The 13,146-nt window shown below is 41.0% G+C and overlaps 1 long non-coding RNA gene across 1 annotated transcript; it reads left to right on the forward strand.

Annotated features, from left to right (window-relative positions):
- Positions 1–536: 536 nt before the first annotated feature.
- Positions 537–1,325, forward strand: LOC127325532 (uncharacterized). Its single transcript, XR_007867222.1, has 3 exons — positions 537–583; positions 815–950; positions 1,043–1,325. It is a non-coding gene; the product is annotated as an uncharacterized lncRNA (long non-coding RNA).
- The last annotated feature ends 11,821 nt before the right edge of the window (positions 1,326–13,146 follow it).

Here is a 13,146-nt window from a genome sequence, read left to right on the forward strand (position 1 = left end):
GTTCAAAACATTGCCATGGTACCATTAAAAAAAGAAGAGACATTCTTTTTAGAATGGTTTTCATATTCAGTGTGTAGACAATTAGAAATATGTTAAAATGATTTAAAATACACATTTAAAATAGATTTCTCACGCATAGTGCCTTCTAAAATTTTCCACACCGCATAGTGCCTTCTAAAAAATAGATCACCGCATGGAATTCTCATCACCGCATAGTGCCTTTTATTCTTTCTAACCACATGGAGCTTTCTAAAAATAGATGACCACACACTAAGTATTTTTTTCTCACCGGTTAGTTCCTTGTAATTTTATTTTGACCGCATAATGCATTCTAAAAATAGATGAGAAGATGTCTTGTAATTTTTTTTTGACCGCATAGTATTATCTAATAGGTGACCGCACAATTCCTTCTAACTTTTCCTCACCGCACAAATGTTCTTCCAATTTTTTCTGACCGCATAGTTTCTACTAATAATAGACATTTTTCCACTATATATATGACTACTCGTCACCGTATCAAGTCAGTTCATCATATCTTCTGCTGGTGTTCCTTTTGTGCTCCTTGTGCTCCTTGTGCTCCTTTGTAAGTTTTTGGTTTGTTCTTCTATTTTTTACATACTTTCTTCTAATATTATATCATTTTTCCACTATGAAAAAAATGTCTACTCGTTACCATATGTTTTCACTTCATCATATCTCTTTGCTGTTTTTTGCTCCTTGTGCAAATTCAGTTTTTGCTCCATGTGGTACTTCTAATAAGAACTTTTTGTATGATCTTTTTTCTTTTTTAATATGTTTCCTTTTTTTTGTGTAGCAAAATTCACTGGTACACTGAAGTTATGGCTGCATGCTCGGAATGCTCGCAACCCAGAAACTTGTGTACCCGGCCTTCTACATATTGTACAGAGTTTTCTATCAAGATGTTGCCAGAACATTTCGAAGAATATTCTGTACGTATTTTGTTATAAAAGTTATCATAAATTTATTTCATAAGTAGTTTTTTTTGTAATTATCTTATTTGTTCTTAAAAAAATCTATGCAGATTCTCCCTTGCTGTTACTATACAAGGATTAAATTTTTATGCCCATCAAAAATAATGAAAGCTGTAGATAGACCAGCTCCCCATTTGGACGCACCTGCTGATGACTTTACAACACATCATCTATTATTGGATGATTGTGATACATACTTTTCCATAGAAGGACCATATTATTTGTCCTTGTTAGAAGCATTTCGTATCAATGTTGGAGATACAATAAAATTTATATGGGATGAAGATTACGACATCTTTAATGTCTCCATTCTAGCCGGAATAGATCAGCCAAAATATTGGTTTGGATTCCCTGGTAATTTTATTTGAATTTTTTATTTTATTAATTTACAAAAATTTGTTTTTTTCACTACTAATTATAAAACATTTTTTTAACAGAGTGCAATAATCTACCCACTGATTGTGACGAAGCGTTTTATAGAACTTTTTTCACGGAAGCAACGGATGTTTCCCAAGAAGAAATGAACAGAATTGTCACTCGCTATAGGAAGTATATGAGGAGTCCGCATTATCGTAACGATGCTCCTAATTTCATTATTCACAGGCTTGAGAGTAATGAATACACCAACTGGGTTAGTATTTCTTTTTACAATTGTTGTTATCATTCTTATTTTTAAAATTTTCTTCTAGGTTTTTATTTGTCATCATTAGTTTTGAGAAAAACATTTTTTTCTTTTTGATTTTGTAGGTAGTTCCATTCGAAGCTATCAAAACTAATGTTGTTCTACCAAGGAAGGGCGATGCTATTTATGTATACAATCAATATTCTGTCGGTGGAACTTACAAAATAAGAGATGATGGCACTATCATTTTCCGTGAACTCTGGTCTGATTTACGGGTGGACAATAGCATATTCCATGGAGACTTATTTATTGCCAGGGTGGTGGCAAATAGAAATTACATAGGACTAGATATTTTAATTATTTAGGAAGACAAGGATTTTTTTCTATTTGTACTAGTAGATTTTTTCTCTACTATTTTTTGTAATAATTTTATCATTTTTTATATTTTTATTTCGAGAAGACTAGTATTTTTTTTCCAACTTGTAATAATTGTTTTTTTAGTTTTCTTCATATAATTTCAATGTGTTTTCCCACTCATGTTGTTCCTACAGAAAAGATCACATTTATCTTTATTTTATTTGTTGTCCCCTTTAATAGTTTTTTTGTTCTTTTTTCTAAACCCTATGTTGTTGCTTCACAACCCCTAGTATTGTTCCCTTCATATCATAAATGTTTGTTCCATGCAGTACCTAAATTTGTTCCAACAGGGTATTTGTCTTTTTGTTTCTTCCAGTCTTGTTGTTTTGTTACTTCACAACACTAGTTGTGTTTTATTCCCTTCATCTTATCATATTGTTCCATGTAAATCACACAGTTGTTCCAACATATCTTTCTTCCGACATATACTTGAAAAAGAAAAAAACAATCGTGAAATTATTGTTTTGTCATGAAAGGAACAAAACGGTTACCTAATTAGAACAGTAAAAAAGCAATAATATGAAAACGGATTCTTTGCCATGAACGATCTCCTACAATGCATAAAAAATAATAACATGGACGGATTCTTGGCAAGATTTTTCAAAAACCATGTATATATTCTTGGCATGAACACATTATTTGCATGCATAGATTATTGGCATGAAACAAATTATAGTCTTGAACAAAATAGAATTCAACCATGGACATACTCTTTGTATGAACAAAAATCCCATGTTGAACCAAAAAAAACAACATGGCGGCTGACTTAGAAGAATTTCTGGTTCCTTGTGTTCTGCTTCATTCGTCTACAGTGAAGGCGGCTGAAGGTCAGTACCGTTTCTAGATTTATTATGGAGTAGTTGTACTGAAGTGTTATTACTTCTTCAGATGGCACAATTACTCTCCTCTGCCCTTTTTTATTTTCTTAACCTACATCTTGTTGAGGCATAAAAATTAAGTAATAAGACCAGATATTGTTTGCATGAAGGATTCTTGGCGTGAATGGATCATTGGCACAGAAGGGGGGTTAGCTAGTTTAAACAAAAAAAAAGGTAATCATAACAAAATTTAAATGACCTTTAGTAAGAAAAAAAATATTCTTGGTATTAAAAAAATTGGACAAATTTTTTTGGCTTTAAAAAATTATGAACGTATTTTTGGCTTAAAAGTTAAAAAAGAAACCATGATTTGTTATCTACCTTGAACATAAGAATTTAAAAATATGAAGTGAAAAACATTTGACATTTCAAAAATAGAACAATTGAAAACAATAATATGAAACAGGCCACCAGTAGCATTGCTAAATCCTATAGCTAGCATATACAAACATAACAGCAAGTAGCATTGCCAAATCCTATAGTTAACAGGGATAGAAAATTAACTGCAATATTTTCATAATCTGATAGAGAAAGATGATGTCAGCCACAAGTAGCAAGTGTCAGTAACATGGATATAAGATGACAAGCTGCACATGAAAGCAACATCCCATACATATATACTAACATTGCAGTTCATTCAGACTTACCCATATTGCATATTAGCAGTACTTAACAGGGCATACAAACATAACAGTCCATTCCTAATAGTCCATACTTAGCATTACTTAACAGTCCGTACTTAGCATTACGTAACAGTCCATATTTTAACTAGATTACTGAAAGTCCAAACATTTCAAACTAGCACAACAATGCTATGAGAAATGCTACCACCAAAAATGCTACCACTGGTACCGTTGTCACCGTCTTCATTGGTTGAGGTACCGTCGCCACCGTCTTCATGGTTCCAGGGGGTCGATGAGAAGCCAAGGGTAATCACCATTCCTATCGACAGAGAAGCAGAAGTTGTAGATGCTACCTTCTTCTAAGCTGAACCTCCTGACAGCCTTCGCCCAGCCACTTGTCAGCATTGCCCTCTTTAGATCTTGTCCCAGCCTCATCTTAACTTTGTAAGACTTGTGATATCCCACACATTGGACTGGTATCTCAATTGCATCATCTAGGTACTTCTTGAGGTACCTCTGTGTGAACTTTGCGGAAAATTCCTTGCAAAATAGAAACATTGGAGAAACATTAGGAAAGTATATTTGTATTCTTCCTAAAGTACTAGTATATTTGTCTGCTTCTTCACATCAGGAGAAGAGCCACAACTAAAAATTACACACTTTGAAAGAAAAAACAAAAGATTACGTAAAGACAGAGTGCTGGCCGTATATAGACTACTAGAACATGATGTGTAACAATGTGATGATCATATGGAAAGACAGATTTAGTCAATAATAATAAAGTAAATACAATATGTGTGTACCAGTCCTCTGCATGGTTTTAACAGATCAACAAAGTAGCACATGATCAGCTAAAAGGAAACAACAACAAATAACTAACCCTACAGAAGCACTCCTATCTCAGGTATACTGCCCAAACCCATCCATGCAAAGTTGGTCGATTGTAACTTCTATATTTTAGCAAGATGACATACTAACACAGGAAAAACAATACCAAATGTCTCCTCCCAACAAGCAAAGTAAATCTCCAAATGCATGCCCAAAATAAACATTTTTGAAGCAACAAAAGGTTTATACAGAGTGTGGGCATAAATCAGATCAAAAGCACCACAAAAGTAGCAAACTAGCAGTACCTAGTATTTTTTCAGAAATATATGCAAAGGAGTTAAAATAAGTACAAACCATTTTGCAGTTCTTTTGAATGACAGAAGATTTGCTCATCCTGTACACATAATATTTGAATGGTTTTCCTGGGTACTGACGAACCAACTTTGTGAGGTCCTTGCATTGGTTTTCAGTGAGTAGTAGGTCGTTTTCCCAAACACAATGCTTATCAAACTTCTTGTTCCCAGTTTCACGCGGTCCTGCAGATAATAGTTGTACATGTGAGAGACATATCTATTTATCTCGTAAAACGACATATTTGTAGGCTTCTGAGACAGATACCCCTACGAACCAGCACTGGCTGCTGCACCGGGATGTCCATGTCCGGATCACTTTCCATCGGCATCTCCTCTTCACCATCAGAGAGGACGATAGGATGTAACTCCGTGCTCCCCACCTCCATCTCTGGAATATAGCAAGGTATTAAATAAAAACAATGATGACTTGATTTTTTATAACAGATTAACATACATGGTTTTGTACAGATTGTGCAAGCTGTTAAAAAATGAGCTCTACAATTTTGAAGATGCACAGTCCAAATGGAAAAGGTTGATTGAAATACAGACATAGAGTAGAAGAAAGAGATGGACTAAAACATCAAGTCACCATTGTTACTCACTGGGTGACTTCTGGTCTTCTGATTATTGATAAAACTACATGTTACTCACACATAAACAAACTTGATTTTGAGGTGGACTAAAAGCATCATGCTTCTGGTTCTAGGCACACTAGATGACTATATAGAATTTTGGTTCTAGTCAAGCAGAAAAGGTAAGACACACAAACAAAAAGAAAAAGTAACCAATGAGTGGTATAAAGGTCAGAGCAAATAATGCTCCACGAAGAAATAAGATGAACAAATTATCTTGATTTTGTTTTGTTTTACATTAAAGATCTGAGACAGAACAGTAAACTCTCCTAGTGTCAACAACATATCAAAAATTCCATGTGTCGCAACAGATGCAGATTCATCCTTTTTATGAGAAACGAGTGATTGTGTCATAAAAAGGATGCAGATGCAGATTGTAACATCCCAAACTTCAAATCAATGAAGAAGAAGAAGTTCAAACACTCAAATTTTGGAACCAACAAAAACTTTTGTTAACACATGTGCCATGCATAGTGCTCATACTAAATTTTGGTATGAATGCCACGATGTTTGTTTGTGTGATGATGCTTACCACCTAAAACCCTAACTTGATCCCTTGAAGATCAGAAAGAAAATCAAAAAGGAAGAAAAGAAATAAAATGGAAAAATCACAAAACCCTCACATCTGGTTTATGCCATTTTTGCAAATCTTTGACCTAGGCCATTTTGGCTTGCACCACTGGTTGGAGATTGTTACTAAACACTTATTAACACCTTGAGAATCAAAGAAACTCAAATCAAATCAAATTTGAAATCAAATTGTGCTCACATGCACTAATGGTCAAAACTGCCATTTTTAGCCTGATGCCTACTTTGGGCCTCTGTATTAAGAGATTTTCAAACCAAACAAATCCAACTCTTTGCACCTCATCCAAGACAACATCAAGGTGAACAACTTTGGTAAAGCACACCCCTGCAAATGCTTGCTAGATTCAAAGTTATGCTCAATCAAAGTTGGAACTTTTTAACAGATTCAAGTTAGTGCCATTTTGAAAATTTCACAAATCAATTTAATTTTGAACACCCCCACCACCATTGTGTGTCTTTGATCACATGAATCAACTCCAACAAATTTCATTCAAAATTTTGAAAATATTTTTCATGCGGCCATTATGTCAAACACCTTGTGGGCAAAATCAAACCAAATCAAACTTCACTATTTGAAATAGTGTTTGGCCAAATTTTGAAACACAACTTGCTTCTCACTTGTCCCCTGGTCCCCTCCAACACTTTGCCCCTACATTGCACCCCTAGCAATGGCAAGACATGGCAATGCCATTGCCATGCCGGCCATGTCACCCCTGCCACTTGCCCCCTCTCACTCCTCTCACCTCCAGCTCTGCCCACCTTGTCCCCCAACCTCATCTTGCTCTACTGGACCAGCCTGGACTAGCCTTGGTCGGAGGAGAGCGCAGCATCGACCGGAACACACCGTGCCCACGACGTCCAGGACATGCCGATGCTGGCATGGGCGCCGCCCACGGGCACGCCAAGGACACGTGTCGCCTCGACGCTCCAGACCTCCCCAGGACCCCCTCTCCCGCCTTGAGCTTCCCCACTGCACCAGGAACATCGCGGACACCCCCATTTCCCCGACCAGCGCCCGCTGTCGCCGGAGAAGGAGAAGCCCCCCGCCACGGACGCGCAGTACACCGCAAGCTCTCGACCGCGTTAGGCACCGCCCAGCCGCGCCATTACCGCCAGGAGGACCGCCAGGAACCGCAGAACAGCGCCACGCCCTCGCCTAGCTCGCTAGCCCACTGTACCCCCGTCGCCATGGTCGACCCTCGCCACAGAGCCGCGGCACCTCCAGCCGCTATAAAAGGAGGACCTCCCCTCTCGATTTCTCCACACCGCAAGCTTCCCCTCCTCTCACTCACCCTCCTCGACCACTCTCTGCTCAACATTAGCCACCGCCGCCCTCTAATTTCATCACCGGAGCCCGTGACGCCGCCGCGGAAGGAGGAGACGCCAGAAGCCACCCCCGGAGCTGCCGTTTGTTCCAGGAGCCCCGCCGTCGTCCACAACGCCACCGCAACACCTATCCGATGATCGCCGCGCCGCCGGTGAGCCGCCGACCCCCTGCTCTCGCCGCGCCAGTGACCCTCTCTCACCGGAGACGACGACGCTCGTGCGTCGTCCGATCAGGATCTAATCCTACGGCCCTCTCTCTCCCTTACCGTTTCGGGATTTATGACCCGCTGACCGGTGGAGCCCACCAGTCAGGCGGCCTGCTCGCGCCGGACGCGAAGTGGGCCGGCCCAGTTTTCTTTTTTCTCTGGCCCCGTTAATTTTCCCGCGCGGCCCAGAAATTCAAATTCGATTTTCTGGATTTAAATCAAAATAGCTTTCTGATGCTTTTTCAAAATTAAATAGAATCAAATTGGCTCAACCAAATTTGATGAAATTTATATGGTTGGAAAGCTAGGGAAAAGATCTACCCAACCCCACTGGTCTCAACCCAAAATTTGTTGTAGAATTAATGTGACAAAAATAACAAGGCAGGGACTTTTGCAACTTCAAACAATTATTAAAAATCAACCAAAAATGATTTTGAGTTGATTCCAACTCTCATAAATCACATTTCACATAATCTACATAGTTATGTAAAAATATCACATGGTTACTTTGTATGATCATGGTCTAGATTAAATAATGGCTCTATGGCTATTTCTAGTCCATTTAAATTTCCAAAAACATTTATTAAATCTAATGAGAGGTTTCTCGCATTTAAATCTTGTCCCAAGTAACTTAATATGAGGTAGTGACCATGGTCTACATAATCTCATATTGAATTATTTGGGGATGTTAAATCATAAGTATGGTAGTGTTAAACTGCATGAGGTACTCTACCTCATTTACATCATTTTCCCAAATGATGATTATGAATGGTTGACCTTGGTCAACATGGGTTCATACATTACTTATTTGAGGAACTTAAATCTTAACAAGATTCAATGAGAGGAAATTATTTTTCTTAAGAAGAAAACAAAGTCAACCAACATGTTAACAATGTGGTAATGATAGATTAGCTTGTGTGAATCTTGTGTGTGCTTAGTCTAGCTCCTAAGAGTTGATTGGTGATTGTTACCTCGTATCCGTTTTTAGACGCTAGTACAGAGGAGTACCAGGAGGAGGAGGTCTACTACCAGGAAGAGGAAGACCACTTTGATCAGTACACCAACCAAGGCAAGCTAATATTCTTGCAAAGTGCAAAGCTCTACCAGAGCAAGGCACACTTACCTATTACTTTATGCTCATGATGAAACCCAAGTTCTATCTTTCCAAGCTTTTACTTAGATTATTAAAGCTTCCTTTTATAGTTAACTTTGGTCTAAGTATGGAGTAGTACAAGAGCATCAAACTTAGCCTAGATAGCTACAAATTAGTTAGCACCCCTCATGACTAGTTGCTAGTGCTAAAGGTAAAATGGTCTACTCTAGTTGGGAATTGTAAAATGAAATGGTTTTGAAAAGTTTTGAAGGTGAATATGACCACTGAATGACGAGGTGAATTTGATAAAAACTGATGGTTGGGTTCGGATGCGATACCTTTCCAATTATTTAGTACCCCCACAATACCTGATTATGGGTAGGGCTTAGCTGGAAGCTTATGTACTTTAGTATGGGTTCCCTCTAAACAAGCGTCATAGGGGTTATGCCGAAAGCTGCCTCCACAATCAAAAGAAACGACGTTGAAAAGAGGTGAATGTCCGGCCCAAGCCCTGTGCAGTTCCCAGGATAGCAGATGGTTATCACTGGGAGGCCAAGCTCATGGGGAGAGGTGCCTATACTAGGGTATGAAGGTGAAAGGTTATGGTTGATGATCCGCGTACTGAGTTATGATGATTCAGGGTTATCCCTGACGGATGTAATCAAATGTTGTGGCACAAGAGTACAACCTCTGCAGAGTGTAAACCTATTCGAATAGCCGTGTCCACGGTTACGGACGGTTGGAAAGGCCATACTGTTCCATTGTCAGATGTTTCTTAAAAAGGAATGATGAATGGGAAGTGGTGACTTGACTTGAATCACAACTAAGTTGTGGGAATGACACTAATGTTCCCACCGGGGTTAGTTAGCAATTGAGAAGTCTTTTACTAAATGTTTATGAACTAAAATTGGCTTTATGCAAATAAACCTAGAGCTTAGCACCCCTTCCTAAAATTGATAGGATTTACATTAGTATTAGTTTGCGAGTACTTTAAAAAGTACTCACGGCTGTGTCCCTGGCTATTCAAATGGCCAGACTATGAGGAGGAGCAGCAGTATGAAGATGATGGCCAGCAGGACGTCTACCACAACTAGGAGATCTTCTGACGTCAAGCGTTGGCATGTGGATTAGATAGTCCACTACTTCTACGCCTCCGCTATGTAATGTGTTCGTTGATCATTAGGTCAACTATTTGTGTAATATTGGATCATGTGATCTGAACTTGTAAGACGACTATGGTTTGTAATGAATGATGACTTATGATATCAACTGTTATGTCTCGCAACAACAATCTTCCTGGGATTGCGATGTATGGCATAATAGGCATCTGGACTTAAAAATCCGGGTGTTGACAAGTTGGTATCAGAGCCATTGTTTGACCTTAAGAGACCCTAGTTAGAATGGACGTTCAGAAAAATTAGTTTCCAAAAATAAATGAAGTGATTATGTCTAGCAAAAAAAAAATATTCACTCTCTTTTCCTGGAAATCTTTTCAAAATAATAAGTCATGCTCTTCCTTATGAATCCACATAAAATTTTGACACACTTGTTCACTTCTCTAACTTACTCATCCAATTCACTTTCAGATGGAGCCACCCAACACAAAATTTTACCAGTTGGGGAATGGCGGAAGCCTGATTTTCGAGAGGGACTTAGAGGCCCTATCAGAGTTCCTTGGACGCCCGCACCCGGAGTTTCACGGAGTTGAAGTCAACGACCAGCCCGGAGGGGAACTTCAGTGGATTATCACCGCTGATCTGAGGGGCAAGATGGAGCCTCCTACCTCTGAGAGGATCCTCTTTTCTTTCAGGGAAAGCAACTGGCTGGATGGACTCGCTCGTGCTCTTCAGGAAGCACTTGCCCGTCTGTGCGGGCAGAATGTGGTGGCAATCCAAGGTCATCGCTTCGCTCACTTTGCGAGGCATGACGCCATTGGAGGACCCATGGACCTGCAGTCACACCCCGAGCTGAAGCATCACGTGGAGCATCTGGACTTTATGCTGCACGAGACCCAGAAGGAGCTGGACAACGCGCGTGTCTACGCGAACCAGACTCACCTCCACCTGGCTCAGCATGCCGATGCTATCAAGATGCTTGCAAAGGACCGCAAGTCACTCCGCCAGCAGCATGCCAAGAAGGACGCTACCATTGCGCGCCTCCGCGCAAAGATAGTATCCTTGGAGGCCACTGTCAAGGCCCAAGAGGACCAGCTGAGAAAGATGGAAGAAGAAGGTGAAGACATTCAGGGAGGAGAAGCCTTCATGAGTGATGATGATGACTTCGAAGAGGATGAGAACACCGACGTGGAGGACTACGAGTTCCTGGAGGCCAGAGCAGATGACTTCATCCCGATCGATGTGGATGATGAGTAGTTGCACTTGATCACTTGTGTAGGTGTGAGTTTGTATCCCGTCCTTCGTATCGTAGCACGAGAAAATGGTTCTTAAAACCATGGAGGTGTTAGCTTGTAATATGTGACGCTTGAATGAATGAATGAATGTGTGTTTGTGTTCAATATCAAAAAAATTCAAGTTTAAATTTTTTGAACTTACCCAAAATAAGCCATAGAAAATTCCCTCTTATCTCATGATCTATCTCAATGTTCAGATGGCCCCTCCAACTCGCAACAGCAGCCAAGATGCCATGATGCAACTGCTACAGACCTTGCTGGCTGATCGAGAGAATGAAAGAGCTGAAAGACAAGCCAACATAGCTGCACTGCAACAGCTTGCCAACAACAACCAAGGCCATGGAAACCATGATCACCCAGGATCAAAACTCAAGAACTTTCAAAACACCAATCCCCCTGTTTTTAGCAAGACTGATGAGCCACTCGATGCAGATGACTGGCTCCAGACCATGGAGAACAACTTGGAAGTGGCTGGAGTTGAAGCCAACGAGCAAGTCCTGCTTGCCACTCATTACCTAGCAGGACCAGCCAGAGCCTGGTGGACCAGCACCCGTGCCATGAATGCAGGACAGATAATGACTTGGGCAGATTTCAAGCTCAAGTTCAACAAGTATCACGTGCCCCCGGGTCTAATTAAGAAGATGAGGGATGAGTTCCGGGAACTCAAACAGGATAGGATGTCGGTGGTAGAATACCGCGACAGGTTCCTCACACTGTCAAGGTATGCCCCCGATGAGACCGATACCACCGAGAAGAGGAAGGAGAGATTTTTGAATGGACTGCATGATGAGATGCAGACCGTGCTGGACAATATTCCCTTTGCCGACCTAGAAGCCCTAGTGGACTCCGCCATCCAGATGGAGGGAAAGCTCCATCAAGCCAATGAGAACCGCAAACGCCGCATGATGCACCAGAGTGGGCCCAGCAATACCCCAAGGTATCGCCCCAACTCAAGCGGAGGTTTCGCCCCAAGAAACAACAACAAGCCCCAGATACAGACTTCACGTCCGGGTTTTCAGAACCGGAGTGGAGGACACCCCAGGCCAGGAGGCCACAACAACTACAGCAACAACCCCAACCACAACAACACCAACTTCAACCGCGCCCCGACAAGAGCCCCCAACAACAACAACACCAACACTGCTCCAAGGACTGGGAGCAACGCTATTCCCGTCACCCCCAAGGACAAGTCCACCATCACTTGTTATGAGTGTGGAATTGTGGGACACTACTCCAATGAGTGCCCCAAGAGAATAGCCAAGACTGCCCCCAACACCACTGCACCTGCTCAGCAGCAACGCCGTGTCTCCACCGGCAGAAAGTTCACCCCCAACAACCCCAACAACCGCAACGGCCGTCTCTTCCACATGAATGCTGAAGAAGCCCAAGAAGCACCAGATGTTGTACTGGGTATGTTTTCTATTAACTCAGTACCTGCAAGAGTGTTGTTTGATTCTGGAGCATCGCATTCGTTTGTTACTGAAGATTTTGCATGCACTAGTAAAATTCAACCCATCAGTTTGAAGCATGTCATGATAGTCTAAATACCTGGTTCAACAACAAAAGCTAGAAAAATTTGCAAAGATGTGCCTATCAGAATGCATGAAGTAGATTTTTATGCAAATTTGATTGTTCTGGGAACAAAAGGTTTGGAAGTAGTTCTGGGTATGGATTGGATGTCGAAACATCATGGACTGATTGACTGTGCCAAGAAGGCCATCACCATGACTAGTCGCACCGGTGTGTTAGTAGAACACATATCTGAAAGGCTGCCTAGAAAGTTTACCTACAACCTAAGTGTAGCCAAGCCAACTCTGGATCAGATCAGGGTCGTCTGTCGATACCCTGATGTGTTTCCTGATGATCTACCCGGTATGCCCCCAGATCGGGATATCGAGTTTATCATTGAGTTAATCCCTGGAACCGGACCTATAGCCCAGAGAGCCTATAGTATGAACCCAGCAGAACTAGTGGAGCTGAAGAAGCAACTGGACGATATGTTAGCCAAAGGTTTGATCCAACCAAGTGCCTCACCCTGGAGATCCCCAGTTTTATTTGTGGATAAGAAGGACGGTGCCACTCGTTTATGTACGGATTACCGTAAGTTGAACGATGTCACCATCAAGAACAAACACCCCTTGCCAAAGATAGAAGACCCGTTTGACCAGCTGGCCGGTG

Source organism: Lolium perenne, chromosome 3 (assembly GCF_019359855.2).
Source record: "Lolium perenne isolate Kyuss_39 chromosome 3, Kyuss_2.0, whole genome shotgun sequence".
Classification (NCBI taxonomy): domain Eukaryota; kingdom Viridiplantae; phylum Streptophyta; class Magnoliopsida; order Poales; family Poaceae; genus Lolium; species Lolium perenne.